A 22,854-nucleotide genomic window follows, 5' to 3' on the forward strand; every position below is an offset into this window, starting at 1 on the left:
TATGGGCAAATTCCAGCACGTCCCATGTTTTGCACATACCTTGAATTTGGTGGTGCAGAATTTTTTAAAAAACGACAGGGGCGTGCAAGAGATGCTGTCGGTGGCCAGAAAAATTGCGGGACACTTTCGGCGTACAGGCACCACGTACAGAAGACTGGAGCACCACCAAAAACTACTGAACCTGCCCTGCCATCATCTGAAGCAAGAAGTGGTAACGAGGTGGAATTCAACCCTCTATATGCTTCAGAGGTTGGAGGAGCAGCAAAAGGCCATTCAAGCCTATACAATTGAGCACGATATAGGAGATGGAATGCACCTGTCTCAAGTGCAGTGGAGAATGATTTCAACGTTGTGCAAGGTTCTGATGCCCTTTGAACTTGCCACACGTGAAGTCAGTTCAGACACTGCCAGCCTGAGTCAGGTCATTCCCCTCATCAGGCTTTTGCAGAAGAAGCTGGAGGCATTGAAGAAGGAGCTAACACGGAGCGATTCCGCTAGGCATGTGGGACTTGTGGATGCAGCCCTTAATTCGCTTAACAAGGATTCACGGGTGGTCAATCTGTTGAAATCAGAGCACTACATTTTGGCCACCGTGCTCGATCCTAGATTTAAAGCCTACCTTGGATCTCTCTTTCCGGCAGACACAGGTCTGCTGGGGTTGAAAGACCTGCTGGTGACAAAATTGTCAAGTCAAGCGGAACGCGACCTGTCAACATCTCCTCCTTCACATTCTCCCGCAACTGGGGGTGCGAGGAAAAGGCTCAGAATTCCGAGCCCACCCGCTGGCGGTGATGCAGGGCAGTCTGGAGCGACTGCTGATGCTGACATCTGGTCCGGACTGAAGGACCTGACAACGATTACGGACATGTCGTCTACTGTCACTGCATATGATTCTCTCAACATTGATAGAATGGTGGAGGATTATATGAGTGACCGCATCCAAGTAGGCACGTCACACAGTCCGTACTTATACTGGCAGGAAAAAGAGGCAATTTGGAGGCCCTTGCACAAACTGGCTTTATTCTACCTAAGTTGCCCTCCCACAAGTGTGTACTCCGAAAGAGTGTTTAGTGCCGCCGCTCACCTTGTCAGCAATCGGCGTACGAGGTTACATCCAGAAAATGTGGAGAAGATGATGTTCATTAAAATGAATTATAATCAATTCCTCCGCGGAGACATTGACCAGCAGCAATTGCCTCCACAAAGTACACAGGGAGCTGAGATGGTGGATTCCAGTGGGGACGAATTGATAATCTGTGAGGAGGGGGATGTACACGGTGATATATCGGAGGGTGAAGATGAGGTGGACATCTTGCCTCTGTAGAGCCAGTTTGTGCAAGGAGAGATTAATTGCTTCTTTTTTGGGGGGGGTCCAAACCAACCCGTCATATCAGTCACAGTCGTGTGGCAGACCCTGTCACTGAAATGATGGGTTGGTTAAAGTGTGCATGTCCTGTTTTGTTTATACAACATAAGGGTGGGTGGGAGGGCCCAAGGATAATTCCATCTTGCACCTCTTTTTTCTTTTCTTTTTCTTTGCATCATGTGCTGATTGGGGAGGGTTTTTTGGAAGGGACATCCTGCGTGACACTGCAGTGCCACTCCTAGATGGGCCCGGTGTTTGTGTCGGCCACTAGGGTCGCTAATCTTACTCACACAGCTACCTCATTGCGCCTCTTTTTTTCTTTGCGTCATGTGCTGTTTGGGGAGGGTTTTTTGGAAGGGACATCCTGCGTGACACTGCAGTGCCACTCCTAGATGTGCCCGGTGTTTGTGTCGGCCACTAGGGTCGCTAATCTTACTCACACAGCTACCTCATTGCGCCTCTTTTTTTCTTTGCGTCATGTGCTGTTTGGGGAGGGTTTTTTGGAAGGGACATCCTGCGTGACACTGCAGTGCCACTCCTAGATGTGCCCGGTGTTTGTGTCGGCCACTAGGGTCGCTAATCTTACTCACACAGTCAGCTACCTCATTGCGCCTCTTTTTTTCTTTGCGTCATGTGCTGTTTGGGGAGGGTTTTTTGGAAGGGCCATCCTGCGTGACACTGCAGTGCCACTCCTAGATGGGCCCGGTGTTTGTGTCGGCCACTAGGGTCGCTAATCTTACTCACACAGCTACCTCATTGCGCCTCTTTTTTTCTTTGCGTCATGTGCTGTTTGGGGAGGGTTTTTTGGAAGGGACATCCTGCGTGACACTGCAGTGCCACTCCTAGATGGGCCCGGTGTTTGTGTCGGCCACTAGGGTCGCTTATCTTACTCACACAGCGACCTCGGTGCAAATTTTAGGACTAAAAATAATATTGTGAGGTGTGAGGTATTCAGAATAGACTGAAAATGAGTGTAAATTATGGTTTTTGAGGTTAATAATACTTTGGGATCAAAATGACCCCTAAATTCTATGATTTAAGCTGTTTTTTAGTGTTTTTGGAAAAAAACACCCGAATCCAAAACACACCCGAATCCGACAAAAATAATTCGGTGAGGTTTTGCCAAAACGCGTTCGAACCCAAAACACGGCCGCGGAACCGAACCCAAAACCAAAACACAAAACCCGAAAAATTTCAGGCGCTCATCTCTAGTGCTGTTGCGGAACCACCCCTCTGCACTTCACTGAGTACTGTGGTCAGTGCAGGGTTAACACTCCCTCACCATAAACCAGGGGAGGATGTCTGCAGGCAGCGCTATTCCAGTGTCAGGCTTCTGTGCTGTTCTCTGTGGGATGTTATATGCACTGCTACTCCTGATCCCAGTCAGTGTAACTGGGTGTATGGCTGCCAGTGTCGGAATGGGGCATGTAGGGCCCACTGGGGAAATGCAGTAGTGGGGGCCCATGTTAGGGTGTGGACAGTCTGCAGAGGGGGTGTGGCCTGCCAGCTCATTGGCTTGACTAACCATTAGAGAGTGCAATTTTTGGGCCCCTTCATAAATATATACAGTAAATTCAGCTGCTGCATGCATGATAATTTACCAGATTAATAACAGCTTGATAACTAGTGATGAGCGGGTTCGGTTCCTCGGAAACCGACCCCCCCCCCCGAACTTCACCCATTTTACACGGGTCCGAGGCATACTCGGATTCTCCCGTATGACTCGGTTAACCCGAGAGCGCCCGAACGTCATCATCCCGCTGTCGGATTCTCGCGAGATTCGGATTCTATATAGGGAGCCGCGCGTCGCCGCCATTTTCACTCGTGCATTGGAAATGTTAGGGAGAGGACGTGGCTGGCGTCCTCTCCGTTTATTAATGTTGCTGCAAATATTTGTGCTTATTGCTTAATTGTGGGGACTGGGGACCAGCAGTATTATATAGGAGGAGTACAGTGCAGAGTTTTGCTGACCAGTGGCTACCAGTATTATACATTGTCTGCCTGAAAAACGCTCCACATCTGTGCTCAGTGTGCTGCATATATCTGTGCTCACACTGCTTTATTGTGGGGACAGTATTATATAGGAGGAGTACAGTGCAGAGTTTTGCTGACAGTGACCACCAGTATATATATATATATAGCAATACGGTACGGAAGGCCACTGTTCTACCTACCTCTGTGTTGTCAAGTATACTATCCATCTAGATTCTAAACCTGTGGTGCATTTTAGTTTTGCAGTTTGCTGACAGTGACCACCAGTATATATAGCAGTACGGTACGGAAGGCCGCTGCTCTACCTTCCTCTGTGTCGTCAAGTATACTATCCATCTAGATTCTATACCTGTGGTGCATTTTAGTTTTGCAGTTTGCTGACAGTGACCACCAGTATATATAGCAGTACGGTACGGAAGGCCACTGCTCTACCTACCTCTATGTCGTCAAGTATACTATCCATCTAGATTCTATACCTGTGGTGCATTTTAGTTTTGCAGTTTGCTGACAGTGACCACCAGTATATATAGCAGTACGGTACGGAAGGCCACTGCTCTACCTACCTCTGTGTCGTCAAGTATACTATCCATCTAGATTCTATACCTGTGGTGCATTTTAGTTTTGCAGTTTGCTGACAGTGACCACCAGTATATATAGCAGTACGGTACGGAAGGCCACTGCTCTACCTACCTCTGTGTCGTCAAGTATACTATCCATCTAGATTCTATACCTGTGGTACATTTTAGTTTTGCAGTTTGCTGACAGTGACCACCAGTATATATAGCAGTACGGTACGGAAGGCCACTGCTCTACCTACCTCTGTGTCGTCAAGTATACTATCCATCTAGATTCTATACCTGTGGTGCATTTTAGTTTTGCAGTTTGCTGACAGTGACCACCAGTATATATAGCAGTACGGTACGGAAGGCCACTGCTCTACCTACCTCTGTGTCGTCAAGTATACTATCCATCTAGATTCTATACCTGTGGTGCATTTTAGTTTTGCAGTTTGCTGACACTGCAGTGCCACTCCTAGATGGGCCAGGTGTTTGTGTCGGCCACTTGTGTCGCTTAGCTTAGCCATCCAGCGACCTCGGTGCAAATTTTAGGACTAAAAATAATATTGTGAGGTGTTCAGAATAGACTGGAAATGAGTGGAAATTATGGTTATTGAGGTTAATAATACTATGGGACCAAAATGACCCCCAAATTCTATGATTTAAGCTGTTTTTGAGGGGGTTTTGTAAAAAAACACCCGAATCCAAAACACACCCGAATCCGACAAAAAATTTTCAGGGAGGTTTTGGCAAAACGCGTCCGAATCCAAAACACGGCCGCGGAACCGAATCCAAAACCAAAACACAAAACCCAAAAAATTTCCGGTGCACATCTCTATTGATAACAGCAATGCACTGTAGAAAATACACCATAGTCCAGTATAAGGTAACATATGTATAATGTATAATTCAAGTGCACAGTCTGGAACCTGACCCTTAGAGAAGGAGGTGGGCCCCCAGGCAGTGGGGCCCACCGGTGGTTTCACCTGTACCCCTGTGGGCCAGTCCAAGCCTAATGGCTGCAGACCTCCTGCCTCACAGTCAGTTGGTGTCTCTCTTCTTAATTCCCCAGCCTCGTGGGTCCTGATCAATGCTAGGAGTGTGTGGAGCACCATGCAACTCTCCACTTCCTGGTTACCGGGTGAGCGATTCCTGATAGGGTGCTGCTGCCATCTCTGCTCTGACGGGTCTACTTGTCTCTCCCGTTCCTTTTCTAGCTTCTGGGAACAGTATGTGGGGGCCCCTAATGTGTGGGGGCCCCGGGATGACCGCCCCTGTCGCCCCTCTTATAATCCGGCTCTGGTTACCCCAATGGGAGCAACCAGTACTGTAATATAACATATTCATATAAATATAGCTTTACGGAAGGCATACTGTAGATGTAGTCAGTGGTGTGTGTATAATGAGGTACCTGTCTTAAAGGGAGATATACTAAGCCTTGAAAAGTGATACATTTCATGGTAATGCAGTACCAGCCAATCAGCTCCTACTGTAAGTGCCATATTACAGGCTGGGTTTGAAAAATGACAGTTAGGAGCTTATTGGTTGACAATTTATCACAGTGAAATCTATTACTTTTCAAGGCTTATTACATCTCCCCCTTAGGCAGCAAACTTTGGTGGGACAGCAAAATAAAGAGAACTAATTTTTCTTGATACAACTCTAAATGGGAGGTAGTTACGTGACCGGAGGTCTCTCATAATACCGATGCTGGATACTGCCCCCTTACAGTCCCAACAGTCCGCATGTCGACTAACAGGGATTATTCACACTCGTGGTTTTCCACAACACCCATAGAGTGGGAATATAACCTGTGGCGAGCACAGCTCGCCACCGAGCCCAGCAAAGGGGCTTCATTGCGCTCGCCCCTCCCGCCGGGCATCTAAAAGCCGAGATTCTGGCGTTGGTATGGTGACCAGCGGTCTTCTGACCGCCGGTCACGCATACCCAACCAGTCTAAATTAGTGGTATTATGTTGTTGGTAGAATACGTATTATTAGATGCAATATTGTTACGTAAGTTAAAATAACATTTGTCCTTTAACGAACATTAAACGATCTAGCAGCCAGTGACAGTTGAATCCAACGTATGCAGTAAACTAAACCATATCTATAATAAAAACAGAGACACAGATGTTGCATTAAAAACTGATCTATTAAATTGTAAAGCGCAACGGAATTTGCTGCGCTATATAAGAAACTGTTAATAAATAAATAAATAAATAAATAAATAATAATCTGCCTTTTTATTTAAATCAATAATAATAAACTGTAATTACATGGTGGTGACCAAATGAAACAGCAGCCGACAGCCACATAAAACTTGGAGGGACAATTGCTCATTCACGCAGGTACAGTACATACAGCAGGTTAACCAATCCCCAATACTGCTAAGGTCCAGTTAGTACAGCTAAAAGGTATATAAAAGGGGGAGTGATCTATTAAGCAGCCTGGTGCAGATGGCTGACAAAGCTACCACCAGTAACCCCTGACTGACCTGCAAAATGTTCTTCTTTTCCTGTCATCTAGCCTAGTGGTCTATAAGGGATGAGAAGGCTCATTGCTGCCTTAGGCCACAGAAGAGAAAAGCACATTCCTGCACTATTTTATTATTTAAAAAAATGCTCCAATGTTTTCCAGCTGCATGTTTTATCTCTGTAGCTCCCTTCTCTGAGAGGATCACAGGGAAGGTACAGCAACACCCAGAGGCCAAGCAGTGGGATCAGAGGGGGGAGCAACGTGCAACTGTTACAGCCAAAGGGGTTCCCGTTACATCCAGCAAACACATATTTACTTATTTTCCATAATTTACTTTTGGGAAATCCAGAGGGAAGGATTAAAAGAAGAGATGGATATAAATTCATCATAATGCCTCCGCCCAGGGTGGTATTCAGTATACCGGTTGTTGGGATCTCGGCGCACAGGATACCGGTGCCGGAATCCCGACACCTGGCATACCGACACCTTTTCTCCCTCTTGTGGGTCCACGTTCATTTGCGCTCACCCCGGTGAGGATCCCGGTGCTGGTATGCTGGTCGCGGGAACCCCGCCGCCGGCAACTCATTCCACACCCCTCTGCTCATACAATGGGGGTAATTCCAAGTTGATCGCAGCTGGAACTTTGTTAGCAGTTGGACAAAACCATGTGCACTGCAGGGGAGGCAGATTTAACATGTGCAGAGAGAGTTAGACAGTGTGCTGCAAGTGCAAATATCTACGTTCTCTGCCTGAAAAACGCTCCATATCTGACTGTGCTCAGTGTGCTGCAAATATCTGTGCTCAGTGTGCTAATTGCTTTATTGTGGGAACTGGGGACCAGCAGTATTATATAGTAGGAGGACAGTGCAGAGTTTTGCTGACCAGTGACCAGTGACCACCAGTATTTTACGTTCTCTGCCTGAAAAACGCTCCATATCTGTGCTGCATTGTAGTATATAGTAGGAGGACAGTGCAGAATTTTGCTGACCACCAGTATAACTATATATATAGCAGTACGGTACAGTAGTCCACTGCTCTACCTACCTCTGTGTCGTCAAGTATACTATCCATCCATACCTGTGGTGCATTTCAGTTTTGCACAGTTAGCTGACCACCAGTATATACTATATAGCAGTACGGAACAGAAGGCCACTGCTCTACCTACCTCTGTGTCGTCAAGTATACTATCCATCCATACCTGTGGTGCATTTCAGTTTTGCACAGTTTGCTGACCACCTGTATATACTATATAGCAGTACGGTACAGTAGGCCACTGCTCTACCTACCTCTGTGTCGTCAAGTATACTATCCATCCATACCTGTGGTGCATTTCAGTTTTGCACAGTTTGCTGACCACCAGTATATACTATATAGCAGTACGGTACAGTAGGCCACTGCTCTACCTACCTCTGTGTCGTCAAGTATACTATCCATCCATACCTGTGGTGCATTTCAGTTTTGCACAGTTTGCTGACCACCAGTATATACTATATAGCAGTACGGTACAGAAGGCTACTGCTCTACCTACCTCTGTGTCGTTGTTGCTGCTAGGAGTCGATCGTCATCCCAAAGGGGAAGTCGGAAGACCACTTGTACTACTTCCAGTAAGCAATTGACTGTCCAACAGTCCTTTGCGAGGAAGATGAAATATCACAGCAGTCATCCTGCTGCAAAGCGGATAACTCAGGCCTTGGCAGCCTGGATGGTGAGAAACGTGTTTCCGGTATCCACCGTTAATTCACAGGAAACTAGAGACTTGATTGCGGTACTGTGTCCCCGGTACCAAATACCATCTAGGTTCCATTTCTCTAGGCAGGCGATACCGAAAATGTACACAGACGTCAGAAAAAGAGTCACCAGTGTCCTAAAAAATGCAGTTGTACCCAATGTCTACTTAACCACGGACATGTGGACAAGTGGAGCAGGGCAGACTCAGGACTATATGACTGTGACAGCCCACTGGGTAGATGTATTGCCTCCCGCAGCAAGAACAGCAGCGGCGGCACCAGTAGCAGCATCTCGCAAACGCCAACTCGTTCCTAGGCAGGCTACGCTTTGTATCACCGCTTTCCATAAGAGGCACACAGCTGACAACCTCTTACGGAAACTGAGGAACATCATCGCAGAATGGCTTACCCCAATTGGACTCTCCTTGGGATTTGTGACATCAGAAACGCCACCAATATTGTGCGTGCATTACATCTGGGCAAATTCCAGCACGTCCCATGTTTTGCACATACACTGAATTTGGTGGTGCAGAATTATTTAAAAAATGACAGGGGCGTGCAAGAGATGCTGTCAGTGGCCCGAAGAATTGCGGGCCACTTTCAGCATTCAGCCACCGCGTGCTGAAGACTGGAGCACCAGCAAACAGTCCTGAACCTGCCCTGCCATCATCTCAAGCAAGAGGTGGTAACAAGGTGGAATTCAACCCTCTATATGCTTCAGAGGATGAAGGAGCAGCAAAAGGCCATTCAAGTCTATACATCTGCCTACGATATAGGCAAAGGAGGGGGAATGCACCTGACTCAAGCGCAGTGGAGAATGATTTCAACGTTGTGCAAGGTTCTGCAACCCTTTGAACTTGCCACACGTGAAGTCAGTTCAGACACTGCCAGCCTGAGTCAGGTCATTCCCCTCATCAGGCTTTTGCAGAAGAAGCTGGAGACATTGAAGGAGGAGCTAAAACAGAGCGATTCCGCTAGGCATGTGGGACTTGTGGATGGAGCCCTTAATTCGCTTAACCAGGATTCACGGGTGGTCAATCTGTTGAAATCAGAGCACTACATTTTGGCCACCGTGCTCGATCCTAGATTTAAAACCTACGTTGTATCTCTCTTTCCGGCAGACACAAGTCTGCAGAGGTTCAAAGACCTGCTGGTGAGAAAATTGTCAAGTCAAGCGGAACGTGACCCGTCAACAGCTCCTCCTTCACATTCTCCCGCAACTGGGGCTGCTAGGAAAAGGCTAAGAATTCCGAGCCCACCCGCTGGCGGTGATGCAGGGCAGTCTGGTCTGGAGCGAGTGCTGACATCTGGTCCGGACTGAAGGACCTGCCAACGATTACTGACATGTCGTCTACTGTCACTGCATATGATTCTGTCACCATTGAATGAATGGTGGAGGATTATATGAGTGACCGCATCCAAGTAGGCACGTCAGACAGTCCGGGCGTATACTGGCAGGAAAAAGAGGCAATTTGGAGGCCCTTGCACAAACTGGCTTTATTTTACCTAAGTTGCCCCCCTCCAGTGTGTACTCCGAAAGAGTGTTTAGTGCAGCCGCTCACCTTGTCAGCAATCGGCGTACAAGGTTACTTCCAGAAAATGTGGAGAAGATGATGTTCATCAAAATGAATTATAATCAATTCCTCCGTGGAGACATTCACCAGCAATTACTTCCAGAAAGTACACGGGTACCTGAGATGGTGGATTCCAGTGGGGACGAATTAATAATCTGTGAGGAGGGGGATGTACACAGTGAAAGGGGTGAGGAATCGGACAATGAGGAGGAGGTAGACATCTTGCCTCTGTAGAGCCAGTTTGTGCAAGGAGAGATTGATTGCTTCTTTTTTGGTGGGGGCCCAAACCAACCAGTCATTTCAGTCACAGTCGTGTGGCAGACCCTATCGCTGAAATGATGGGTTTGTTAAAGTGTGCATGTCCTGTTTATACAACATAAGGGTGGGAGGGAGGGCCCAAGGACAATTCCATCTTGCACCTCTTTTTTCTTTCATTTTTCTTTGCATCATGTGCTGTTTGGGGACTATTTTTTTGAAGTGCCATCCTGCCTGACACTGCAGTGCCACTCCTAGATGGGCCAGGTGTTTGTGTCGGCCACTTGTGTCGCTTAGCTTAGCCATCCAGTGACCTTGGTGCACCTCTTTTTTTCTTTGCATCATGTGCTGTTTGGGGACTATTTTTTAAATCTGCCATCCTGTCTGACACTGCAGTGCCACTCCTAGATGGGCCAGGTGTTTGTGTCGGCCACTTAGGTCGCTTAGCTTAGTCACACAGCGACCTCATTGCGCCTCTTTTTTTTTTTGCATCATGTGCTGTTTGGGGACTATTTTTTAAATCTGCCATCCTGTCTGACACTGCAGTGCCACTCCTAGATGGGCCAGGTGTTTGTGTCGGCCACTTGGGTCGCTTAGCTTAGTCACACAGCTACCTCATTGCGCCTCTTTTTTTCTTTGCATCATGTGCTGTTTGGGGACTATTTTTTTGAAGTGCCATCCTGTCTGACACTGCAGTGCCACTCCTAGATGGGCCAGGTGTTTGTGTCGGCCACTTGGGTCGCTTAGCTTAGTCATCCAGCGACCTCAGTGCAAATTTTAGGACTAAAAATAATATTGTGAGGTGTGAGGTGTTCAGAATAGACTGAAAAGTGAAAATGAGTGGAAATTATGGTTATTGAGGTTAATAATACTATGGGATCAAAATGACCCCCCAATTCTATGATTTAAGTTGTTTTTGAAGGTTTTTTTGTAAAAAAAACACCTGAATCCAAAACACACCCGAATCCGACAAAAAAATTCCAGGGAGGTTTTGCCAAAACGCGTCCGAATCCAAAACACGGCCTCGGAACCAAATCCAAAACCAAAACACAAAACCCGAAAAATTTCCGGTGCACATCACTAGGTGTGGTCTGTTCAATCTGCAATCTAAATTGCAGTGTAAAAATAAAGCAGCCAGTATTTACCTTGCACAGAAACAAAATAACCCACCCAAATCTAACTCTTTCTGCACGTTATAGCTGCCTCCCCTGCAGTGCACATGGTTTTGCCCAACTGCTAACAAAATTCCTGCTGCGATCAACTCAGAATTACCCCCAATGTTCACTGAGAAGGGTGGAGTTTCATTACACCATTCATACCATCAGGTGCTCAAAGAAAATCATAGGAAGATACTAATTTCATCATAATGCACATTTCCACTATGATGGACCGACTCCGTTCTCCGAAAACTGAGCCCACCCAAACTTCCGGGATCCTTTTGCTCGGGTGTTCCCGCCAGGATTGGACTTCAAAACTAGGCAAATGTCATCTTCCCGGCATCGGATCTCGAGTATTTTAGATTCAATATACTGTAAGTCATTTCACACAGGACCACTCTATGGGAGGAAGCTTTAAAGCGAGGTATAACGGTTTGACAGGCACCCACATGTCCCTAGTTAACTGAATATACTGGCCAAGCTAGATAGATCTTTTCTAGACAGCAATACATTCTTTTTTTTCTTTTATAGTGCAGGAAGGAACATCTATATATTACTTGCGTGTGTCACACTGGTGCTGCAACTTAACTGCAGCTTCGTGCACATCACATTGTTGGTGGGTTTTTTTCACCGCCAGGCAGTAGCAGATTTATCACTATGCGACCAAAGCGGTTGCCTTGGGCCCGACAGGTCTCAGTTTATGTTGGGTTTGAGAACACTGTAGTGTGGTCCACCTCCGTCACTGCATTTTCTGTAGGGAGCCGCTGCTGGGGAGGAGGGGGGCTGACCACCAAGGTTCGCCACTGCCAATTTTGCGGAGCCTGTCAGATGCAGCACACACACAGCCGCTGCGTACATCTGCGCTCGCGCAGGTGGGGAGAAGCGGGGGGAACGGGGAAGGTAATGGTGCTGCAGTGGCTCTGGTGTTCATGGGGGGATAGGGGACAGCCTTTGCTATCGGCAGCGGCAGTGATGTCTCGGGTGGTGTATGTGCTATCATTGTTGACGATTGTGATGTCTGGGGGAGGGGGGTTGCTATATTCTGTGACATCTCTGATGTTTGGGGCAGGGGATACTATTGGCGGCTATGATGTCTGTGGAGTGAGGGGGGCGTTACTGTGTGCGACAGCTGTGATGTCCATGGAGGGGGGAAGAGGGGTTGCTATAGGCTGAAGTGTCTCTGATGTTCAGGGCAGGGGATACTATTGGCGGCAGCTGTGATGACTGTGGCATGTGGTGGTGTCTCTGTGGGCAGCGGATATGATGTCTGCGGAGGGGGGTTTGCTATAGGCTGCAGCGTCTCTGATGTCCGGGGTGGAGGATACTATTGGCTGCAGCTTTGCTGTCTGTGCAGTGGGGAGCGGCATTGCTGTGGGCGGTGGCTGTGATGTCCGTGGAGTGGGAAGGAGTGTTGCTGTGGGAAGCGGCTGTGATGTCCGTGGAGGGGAGGGGGGTTGTTGCTGTCGGCAGAGCTGTGATGTCCAGGGAGGATTCTATGTGCTATCTGAGGCAGCTGGCCAGGGAGAGGGGGGAATTGGACAAGGGCCCTTGTAATCCTGAGGCCCATGGGCAACTAGCCTTTGAGCCCAATGTAAAAGATGGCTGGGGGGGGGCGGAGGCTGTCACCAGGTCTGGGGTTGAAGGGCAGGCATCTGTGCAAGCTGTCAGCGCAGGGAGTGGGGGTTTATCTGTGCAAGTTGTCACCTGGTCTGGGATGGAAATGTCTGTTCAAGCTGTCACAGGGGGTGGGGGTAGGAATTTGGCATACAGTACACTGACTGACTGGAGATCGAAATCCGTCTCTGCTGCTAGGTCCTCCTAATAGGGCCAGGCCATGCCACATTGCTTTAATAAATATAAGCACTGTGTGAGTTGTCATTTGTGATAAAAAGTTGAACAAAAAACTGTTGTTTATAGATATTTTTTGTACAACTTGTGTGTGTTCAATAAAGCTCAGTAGGTGTTGTGCCACTACGTTAATAAATATAAGCACTGTGAGTCCACAGTGTAAACATGTCATTTGTGAAAAAAACAATAAAAGCAGTTTTTTTTGTACAACTTGTGCATTCAATAAGGTCCAGTAGGCGCTGTGCCCCACTGCATTAATAAATATGAGTACTGAGTCAATATGTATCACGATCAGTCGATAGAAGAGCATGAGCAACAACAGCAACCAAGTACTAGTGCTGTGGCTGCTGACAGTCATGATTGTACTACAACATCTACTAAAGGTGCTCCAGGGGGCAGAAAGTTTAAGAAAGGGCACCTGAAATCAAAATATTCCACAGTGTTAAAATAAAGGGAGAGAGGTGTCACATTAAAAACTGACAAATCAGTGACCACCCAAAAATTAACACTAAAGCTAAAGAACAAACGGCGTGTTCACAAATCTCTGAGGAGAGCCTGGGGTGTCCATGTTAGCTATGTGTGAGACTGACATTTCTCACATTGTACTCATAGAGAAAGCCTCCTTTGCCTCCTTCCACCATTTTGACACCATCTGCAAATGTGGGGATGAGCCAAAGTTAGCAGAGGTAGGCACATTAACCATCTAGGCAAGTCCTCCATGTTATGTAATTTCTGGCGAGTTCATGAAATTTATTTTACAAAATTATAATAATTTGAAAAATAATAACAAGCTGTCAGGTATCAGCTACCAGCAGTTTGGACCAGCCCATGGAATCTCCACCACCGTCATCCTCATTATCAAGCTCCTCATTAGTGATTGGTGGTAGTCCTTCCAAAAAATTGGTTTGTGGGGGCACCAACACACCAAGCACTTCAGCTGCAAAAGTAGCAGTCCCTGTCGCTGAAGTGCTTGTTTTGTTAAACTGTGCATGTCCTTTTTAATATTCAACATAAGAGTCCAGATCCAAAAGCAAAACCAAAACATGTGAGAGCGATTTTGGCAAATGCAAAACTCAACGAGGAAATGGTGAATGACACTACGCTCTACAGGAGTGTTAAGAGTGGAATGGAAAAGAGAGGGAAAAAAAAGAAATTGTCGCTGTATGTGGAGGTGTCCTTCCTCCAGCATATGTGAGTAGTTAGATATACAGTGCTGCTCGAGGGTAGTTGAGGAAGAAAAGAGGGGGAAGAGGAAAGAAGAAGAAAGAGAAAGAAAAGGGTTGAAGGGGGGATACTGAAAGGTGATTACAGTTGTGGTGGGTGTGATGTATGCTGATGACAATAATACAGTTAACAGATGATATGTTATAACTGGCACAATAGCAGCCAAAACAATTTAATATATTTGGAGAAAAGGATTGATTACAGAAAATCCCCCCAAAAACTTTAGAGATTTTGTGAAAAATAAAATAAAATAAAAATATATATAAATGAATCAAAATTGAGTTAATCAAAATTGTTCCCTCCCGGTGATTGCACTGAGTTAGATGTATTGGATGTATAGGTGCATTCACAAGTCAGTGGCGGCGTCCCACACACTGTGTATGCTTGCCAGTGAATTCCTTGTGTGGTTATAATAGCCGGTATTATCTCTAGTGATCCCTTCCACAAAGAGCTGCCTGTATCTCCTAACGGGTGCCTCTCTCACTGCTCCCGGTTGGAGGTCGTTGCGCTCATTCAGTGGTAGCCAGATGCTATCTCGGTGGCTACGGACAGCAGGAACCCGCTGTACGTGCGCCACAGCTTTGCTACTGAAATGTGTTGGTGACACAGCGGAAGACTGCACATCAGACTAACTACACAGAGACCAATACATCAGCAGCCTAGAAACCTGGTCCATTCTGGATCGGGACCTAAAGGGGGCATGGCCGGTGATGAGTGGGTGGGCCTCAGGAGGAGGGGCATAGCCTGGTGCAACGACCCCTGTTTTTGTCATTTTTGGGGCGTTGCCAGTGCTCCCTGAGCAGCTGGGCAGCCCCCAGCTAACCCTCCCTGCACTGATAGATCCCGTGCGCATGCACGTTATCTATTCAGTGATCGCCATCTGTCCCAATCTGCCTCCCCGTCCGCGGGACACTGCGACCTGCGTGAGGGACAGCGGGACAGTGTCCATTTAGTGGGACTGTCCTGCTGTATTCGGGACAGTTGTAAGGTATGGGTACTGTAAGTGCCCATTCCCACCACTGCCTGTGGCATGTGACCCGGGCGCTGGAACAAAGGGGGCGCTGACAGAACTGCCGCGAGTGACAGTATGCATTGCTGAATGCCGCCGGATCAAAGGGGGTGCTGACAGTGCTGCCACGAGTGACAGCATGCATTGCTGAACGGCGCCGGATCAAAGGGGGTGCTGACAGTGCTGCCGCGAGTGACAGCATGCATTGCTGAACGGCGGCGGATCAAAGGAGGTGTTGACAGTGCTGCCACGAATGGCACCGGCGCCGTTCCCACTCCTGACAGGCAGGAGACTCCCGGCTGCTCTGGTTGCAATTATATGTCAATCAAAGGTAGCGGCCACGCTGCCTCCTCTTTATGTTTCCCGGCCATCGCTGTCATAGCCACGATCTGGCATGTAGTGGGTGAAACGAGTGGCTGTGCTACTAAGAAGTCTGCTAGAATGCTGATAGTACTGGCCATTCACCAATCACAGTGATGAGAGGGCTACACACTGATTGGTGGATGGCTAGTGCTATTCACCAATCAGAGGGCAGTAAGATGAAGAGCGGGTTATGTGATTGGGTCATCCCATAGATCTGAGGTCTGATTAACATTGTGAAAAGAATTACATTCAATTGTTATTGGGGTGTTGATCTGACTATACAGGGCACATCCTTGCTTTGTGGAAATAAATAACTTTGCTTGAGGGTTTAAATAGGGGATCAAAAGGCACAGAGAGAAGTGTGTGTGCTGGATCAGTGCAGTGTAACCCAGTTTGTGTATGTGCTGGAGCAGTGCAGTGTAACCCAGTGTGTGTGTGTGCTGAAGCTGTTCAGTGTAACCAGGCTTGCTGCACTCGCCCCTCCCCGCCGGGATCCCGGCGTCGGTATGTTGCTGGGATCCCGGCGTCGGTAAGCTGACCGCCGGTCTCCTGACCACTTCAGAACACCCTTGCCACACTTGCACCAAAGGGCACTGCTATTGTGTGGCATTATGTGTATAAGGTGCATTACTACCATGTGGCGTAACATGTATACGGAATACTACTTTGTGGCATAATTGTGTGGTATAAGTGTAGAAGGGTCACTACTGTGTGGTGTAGCGTGAAAAAGGAGCATTTCTGTGTGGTATAACATTTATATGGGGTACTGCAGTGTGGTGTAATGTGAACAAGGGTGCACTATTGTGTGGCATAATTTAATTTTTACCATATGTTTTATATATATATATGTATATATATGTATATATATATATATACCACAGTTGTTAACTGCGCATGGGATATTACTCTCAGTCCAAATTCAAATAATCAGTCCTTTCTTTTTATCGGTGTAAGTGCTGCCAATTCCTGAAAAGCCGATCCGCCGGCTAGGTACATGTGAAAAAGCAGAAAAAAGGAAGGCGCACAAATGAGCAAAGTTTTAAATCTTTACTAATAAAAAAGTAAAAGCTCACATACATCGAGGTAAAATAGTACCGGCTCCCTCCTCCAATACCCCACAGGAAACGTCTCTGGATCGCCCAGCAGTGTTTCAGACAGGGGAACTCTTAGCGGTTTGCATTCAGCTGTGCTTTCATCCAAGCACTCGGTCACAGAGCATGCGGACGCTCGTTCAGTACTTGGTGTAGGACGCCTAAGAGTTCCCCTGTCTGAAACACTGCTGGGCGCGATCCGGAGACGTTTCCTGTGGGGTTTTGGAGGAGGGAGCCGGTACTATTTTACCTCGATGTGTGTGAAAGATTTCAAACTTTGCTCATTTGTGCGCCTTCCTTTTTTCTGCTTTTCCACATGTTTGTGTGTATATATATATATATATATATATAGTGTGTGCATGTGTGTGTGTGTACATATATATATATATATAAAAAAAATTGTTGTTGTTTTTTTTGGGGGGGACACCAAATTACAACTTTGCGCGGGTGCCAAAAACCCTAGTTTCGGCCCTGCATAGCTGTATTCACATCTCCCATTCATCACCGAAAGCATGAGAGAGAATACATCATATGTGTTGGCATGTAAAGCAAGTCACAGACCTAGAGATGAAGGTTTATGAGGTATATTTACGCAAGTTTGAATTCAGAACAACAGGAGACTAAAATTAAACCCAGAGGTAGTGTCTGAGTTTAGTAACATGCAACTAGCTTGGTGAAAAAGTAAAATGAGTGTATGGTGTGTGGGAGTCAGTTATGATGCAGGGGCAGTTATTTCGGTGGGCAGGCTCTGGTTTCAGGCCTCTTTGTCTTTGGAATTTCCCACTAACCCTTTTTTCTCCATTATGGACGGTAAAACACAGCAATCAGTGGCCACGTTGCGTGCTAGATAGAGTATAGGGGGTTATTCAGAGAGGGACGCTGATCCTGCTTCCCACAGCAAGATCTGCATCCATCTACTCACATGCTGGAGGCCCCCAGCACAGGGCAAGGCCGCCCAGCATGTGTGTGGTGCCACCCTGCAAAATTGCGGATGCATCGATTTAAGGTCGCCGGTAGGCAGCCCGGCACCATCTTTTTATCGGAGCGGCTGCACGCGGTGTCACGCAGCCACCCCCAAAATGATCCTGACGTGCCCCAGTTTTACCCGCAATGCCCCCGCAGTGCCGCGTCATCGCCGCCCGCTGTAGTTAATTGCCTTGCGGCAGCATCCTTCCATGCACGCACACTGTGGCCAGTGCTCATGCGCAGACTATCTGAATGCAGCTGCTGCGTACAGACGCGCGGCTGCGTTCGGGTCTGAATAGACTCCATAGTACGGAGTACCTTTATTGGTGCAGGGGGGTGATAATAAACCTTCAGTTGTGAAACCAAGTTGCGACTGCATCTGAATCAGGCCACATGAGCATGCAAGGCCAATGGCCAGCGTATGCCTCACCAGGGGCAATGGCGAGTTAGCAGCCCATAGGCTACCATAGGATAATGCCGTCTAGATATGCCATTATTTCACTGAGGCCAAGCTTTTCAGAGCTTGGCAATTCTGACAGCTTCGCAGTCCCCGTATGGAAACTGTGTCTGCTTTCGGGAAAAAAGGGAGACCACAGCAGATATTAGAGATATCTGTTGTGATCCCTTCATAGTAAATCTGGGGGATCCTTAATATTTGTGCATATCCCCTGACAAATGGTGTTTTGGGGGAATATCCTACAAATATTATTTGATATATAGGCCCCTTAATGTATAGAGTGCACCTGCAAGAAGCAAAGTGTCGTCCGAAGCCTGGTATTTACTTTCTCTGAGAACATGGAAACATCAGCTCCATTTGTGGGAAGAAAGGCCTTTGCAACCCTTGTGGACCTGGAAAACCCTATAAATATGTGCCTTCTTCCTATTGCATCTCATGTACTATATAATCCCACAAACACAATGCCCTGATGCACCCAGATCATGCTATCAGAAGATACTAATTGGTACCTGCCTAATCTTCTGGACAGACGGTCTCCCTCCCGCATCCTAGATGACTGCAGTCGCATCCCATGTGACTGCTCCTATTACATGTTTAATGGGCCCATTCAGATTTATCTAGAGTTTGCAACTTCTATGACATTTCTGGTCAAAACCCAGATACTGGAAAAATTTTATGTCTGTTGCAATTCATCCTAAATCCTACTTTATCATACAAACAAATTCCATATATCTACAAATCTTATTAGTCCTTATCTTTTATTTTTAAATCTTTTTTTTTTTTTAATAAGTTACATTTATGATTTTCTAAGTACACACTATCTGATGTGACTAATCTAAAAACACGAAATATTAAATGATTTAACATATACAACAGGGATTATTTGTGCTGTTATCTAGCTCAGTAGTCTCAGCAATTAGAGATAAAAAAAGAAATAACACCAACAAGAACTGAATATTAATGAAAAGGATAGAAAAAAATGAAGGAAATGTTTCTCTGTCTTAAGTCTCCCTACGGTGGCTGAGCCTTATTTGCTTTTGATCTCACTGTCTTTTGTTCAGATGGTGTCTTTGTATCTTCATGCTCCCACTACATCTGGAATTCAAAGAAATGTAGTGATGCAGTTTATGTTCATATACTGTCAGTCTACTGTAAGTTATATATTTTATCAGCTGTTCCTACAGTTAATGCAGACTTATCCTTATATTCTATCACTGCTTAGTGAGTTATGTCTGAAAGCACTAGCAGCCTCCAAGGATTAAAAATTAGTGCCGTAGACTGAAGGCTGACAATCCATAAGGGTATAGTAAAGCTCACACTGGGCCTAATGCAGATATGATCAGACCTGTACCCATCGTTGCAAAGTACCGATTTTAAGTGCTTTGCGACAAAGACGCAGAGCGGTGGAAGACTGTCAGTGACTAACAGTCTGCTGTCGTCTGGGTGTGGGGGAGGGAGGGGTGGCAACGGTCTCCATTTGTGAAAATGGAGGCGTGTCACCGCCAGTTAGAGGGTGGGCAGACACCCCGTCATAGGACAGAGATTTCCTGGCTTCTGCGACGGGCGGCTTGCACGGCACTATGGGCGCCGTAAGCAACCCCAATGGTGACTGAGTGTTCCAATACTGCGTCCTAAGACGCTACTCAGATCACTACTGCAGCAGGAGACATCTACTTGTAATAGATGCCTCCTGCTGCATCACCATACAGTGCTTCCTTGGAAGTAGGGAGGCCAATCCCGGGCCATTTTTTCAATCCCGGGTATTGGGATTGAAAAATGGTCAATCCCGGGATTCCCGGGATACTCGGGATTGGCTTTCAACTGTTTCCGGCCCCTCCCCACCCTTCCCCACCTGCCCCGCAGACATTAAAAAAAGTACAAACCTGCACAGCCGGGTAGCTGGTGAGGAGGAGGCGGTGGGGGAGTGCAGAGGAGCCGGTGGTTGAGTGCAGGGAAGCCGGGAGGAGGCGGCGGGTAAGTGCAGGAGGAGCCGGGAGGAGGCGGCGGGTAAGTGTAGGGGGAACCGGGAGGAGGCGGCAGGTGAATACCGCTGTACCTTCCTGCTCTGCGGCTGCAGACAGCGCAGCGTGACCTCACAGGCACAGGTCACGATGCGCAGGGGGAGCCGAGAGGAGGGAGCCGGGCAGCGTCTGAGCGTCCTGAGGACGCTCAACGCTGATCCCTCAATCCCCGGGATTGGAGCTTCCAATCCCGGGATTGAATCCCGGCCGTTTTTTGGCCTAAATCCCGGGATCCCGCCGATCCCGATCCCGGGATTGGCCTCCCTACTTGGAAGCAGCAGAGATAGCAGTTTCATCCACATCTGAATCATGACCCCTGCGTGCAATGCATCAAGCATAGCTTTTTGTATCCTGCTACTAATCGCAAGCATACAGATGGAGCCACGATCATCTTGGCTTCTATGCTGCGCCTAGGCACACCATGGTTTATTAGCATAAGCCTTTCATCTATTGTTCTCAGCTGCAATACAATAAGAGAGAACAATACAGCAGGGGATTAAGTCATTACTGCAGGGGATTAAGTCCGACTGCCCTGGCTCAGTTGATCCTATTAAAGGCCGAGCATTGAGTGACGGACACGCTGCAAGGGGTGCTGGGAGGGATCGACTGGATACCTCTCAGAGGGGAATGTGGAGAGAAGCTCGTAGGCTTCTGGAGCTTGGTGCATATGTGGTAAGCTGCCATCCCACCCACTATCTCAGCACCCGATTGCTGATCGCTCTCTCCACAATCCTTCACTGTACTGGCTTAGGTCACACCCTTTCCCTTATCTTTCTTTTACTATGAGCGATCAGCTCTTTTGAATGATTGTCGGCTGCCGCTGTGTTGTGCATGGAACTCGGAAGTGGTGGGGGAGGGCTGCAATATACAGAAAGTTATTTCTGAGTACAGCTCTCTCCCAGCCTGCACACAGCTCCACTCCTGCACAAGTCAGGCACTAACTCTGGGGGAAAGTGGGAGGATTTGGGGGCACCGAGTGTGGGGGTGGGGGCTGCTGCAAATTCAGCTCATAGAGCAGCTGAGTTACAGAGAGTTAGACATATAATATCAGCCAGCAGCAGTCTTGATCCTGTCACCTCTCTCTCTTTGGATACACTACTACTCCCTCTTTCTGCACACCAGTCAATGTTTATTCAGTGCCCTGCCTCACCCAGGTAAGTGGCTGCAGATCTGGGCACCTGGCCAAGGCTGGCACATGAGTTTTTTCACCTTCCTGTACCAAAAAAAAAGGAATAAGAAATATGGAAATTAAAAATGTGACAACTAAAAAACAAACAAAAAAACATTGTAAAGGGAAGGAGCTGGGACCAGAAAGGGGAGATGCCAGGACAGGAAAGAGTAGGAGATAAATAATTATCCCCCCCCCCCAAAAAAAAAAAGTAAAGTCTAGATCCACCCCTGGTCGGCTGACCGGCCGTACACACACACAACGATGCACCAATATATCTGTATATCTGCATAGATATATTGGTTATTGTGTGTGCTGCACAATAGCGCTAATCCGACACACTGTTTAAGTGGTCTTTTTTGTTTAAAGCTGGATTTGTGTGAACTTATCCATACAGGAAAATATAAAAATATATAAAATACTTGTGACACTCTTATAAAAGCATAATACAATTTATTATAAAATTAGTACAATACTAGTATATTTTGAAATAATCAAGGTAGTACACCGGATTCTACCACTGTGTGTGGATGATTCACTCTTCATATGAGTGTAGAATTCATAGTGATGTTGTCATCAAGTGGGGTTAGGGGTTAGATCTCTATACTGTCATTCAAGAGGGCTATCCATTGGATCACAAATTTGGTTTCTAGAGACTTTTTATTTAGAAGTTCACCTTAGATGTCTTAGTAATGTGGCCTTATAGGTAATGGGCTTCAAACCTTCAACTTTTGTTGGGTAATAATTGTCCAATTACTAGTGCGTGATAGATCCTCAAAGGTTTTGTGGCAACCAAAATCCACCTACAGTATTGCTGAAATACAAACTGAGCTGCAAGCCAGCATGGATCCTGTGTGGTAGAGCTGCGGCTTGTGCCTGATGTCAGGGCTCGGGGTCCTCTTGTTCAGGTCCCGCTACCATCACATTCCTGATGTCACGATCCGGGTATCTGGACGCCATTTCTTACCTATCAGATGCCTCCTAAGGCTGGCTCAGCGCTCCAGGACCGGATCCCATCTGTTATCCTGATGTGCACATTCCCGCATCCTCTCCTGTCTCTCTGGACGCAGTCACAGTAACGCCTTATACATCAGGCATGACGTCTCCCGCGGCCTCCGCCGCCGTCCCTGAGCTTCTGCATTCAGAGTGGCGATTACGTCAGCCGCGGCCTCCGCTGTGTCCGCGTGGTCGGATGTGCATCTGTCAGCCTGGCGTCTCCTGTCTCCGGTGGCCGGCGCCGCCATTACTGTTTTCCAGACCACATGGATTACAATCCAAACTTCCCTCCAAGTGTCTGCATGGGCGCAGCCATCTTGGATTCTGTCAGCTGATCTTTCCTACCAATCCGTTGTCAGTATTATTAATTTGCATAATTGCCTAGCCAATGCCTTCCTTGCTGCAGGTATAAATAGGTTGTGCCTGAGCAAGGAAGGCGTCAGTGCTTTGGTTGTCAAACCTAGTTCCAGTTTGTCTCTCTCCTGTGATTGTCTTCCAGGTTCCAGCTCCTGTCTCCAGACTTCTGCTATAGAGACCCGCACCAGCATTCCATCTGCGGTGTAGCCTGACTCTCCGATCCATTCTGGACTCACCTGTTTCCAGCTA

The 22,854-nt window shown here is 47.3% G+C and overlaps 1 protein-coding gene across 12 annotated transcripts in view; it reads right to left on the reverse strand.

Annotated features, from left to right (window-relative positions):
• SHISA6 (shisa family member 6) overlaps positions 1-22,854 on the reverse strand; it is a 681,159-nt gene that overhangs the window by 198,310 nt on the left and 459,995 nt on the right. The gene's annotated exons all lie outside the window — the stretch shown is intronic.

This window comes from Pseudophryne corroboree, chromosome 3 (assembly GCF_028390025.1).
Source record: "Pseudophryne corroboree isolate aPseCor3 chromosome 3, aPseCor3.hap2, whole genome shotgun sequence".
Classification (NCBI taxonomy): Eukaryota; Metazoa; Chordata; class Amphibia; order Anura; family Myobatrachidae; genus Pseudophryne; species Pseudophryne corroboree.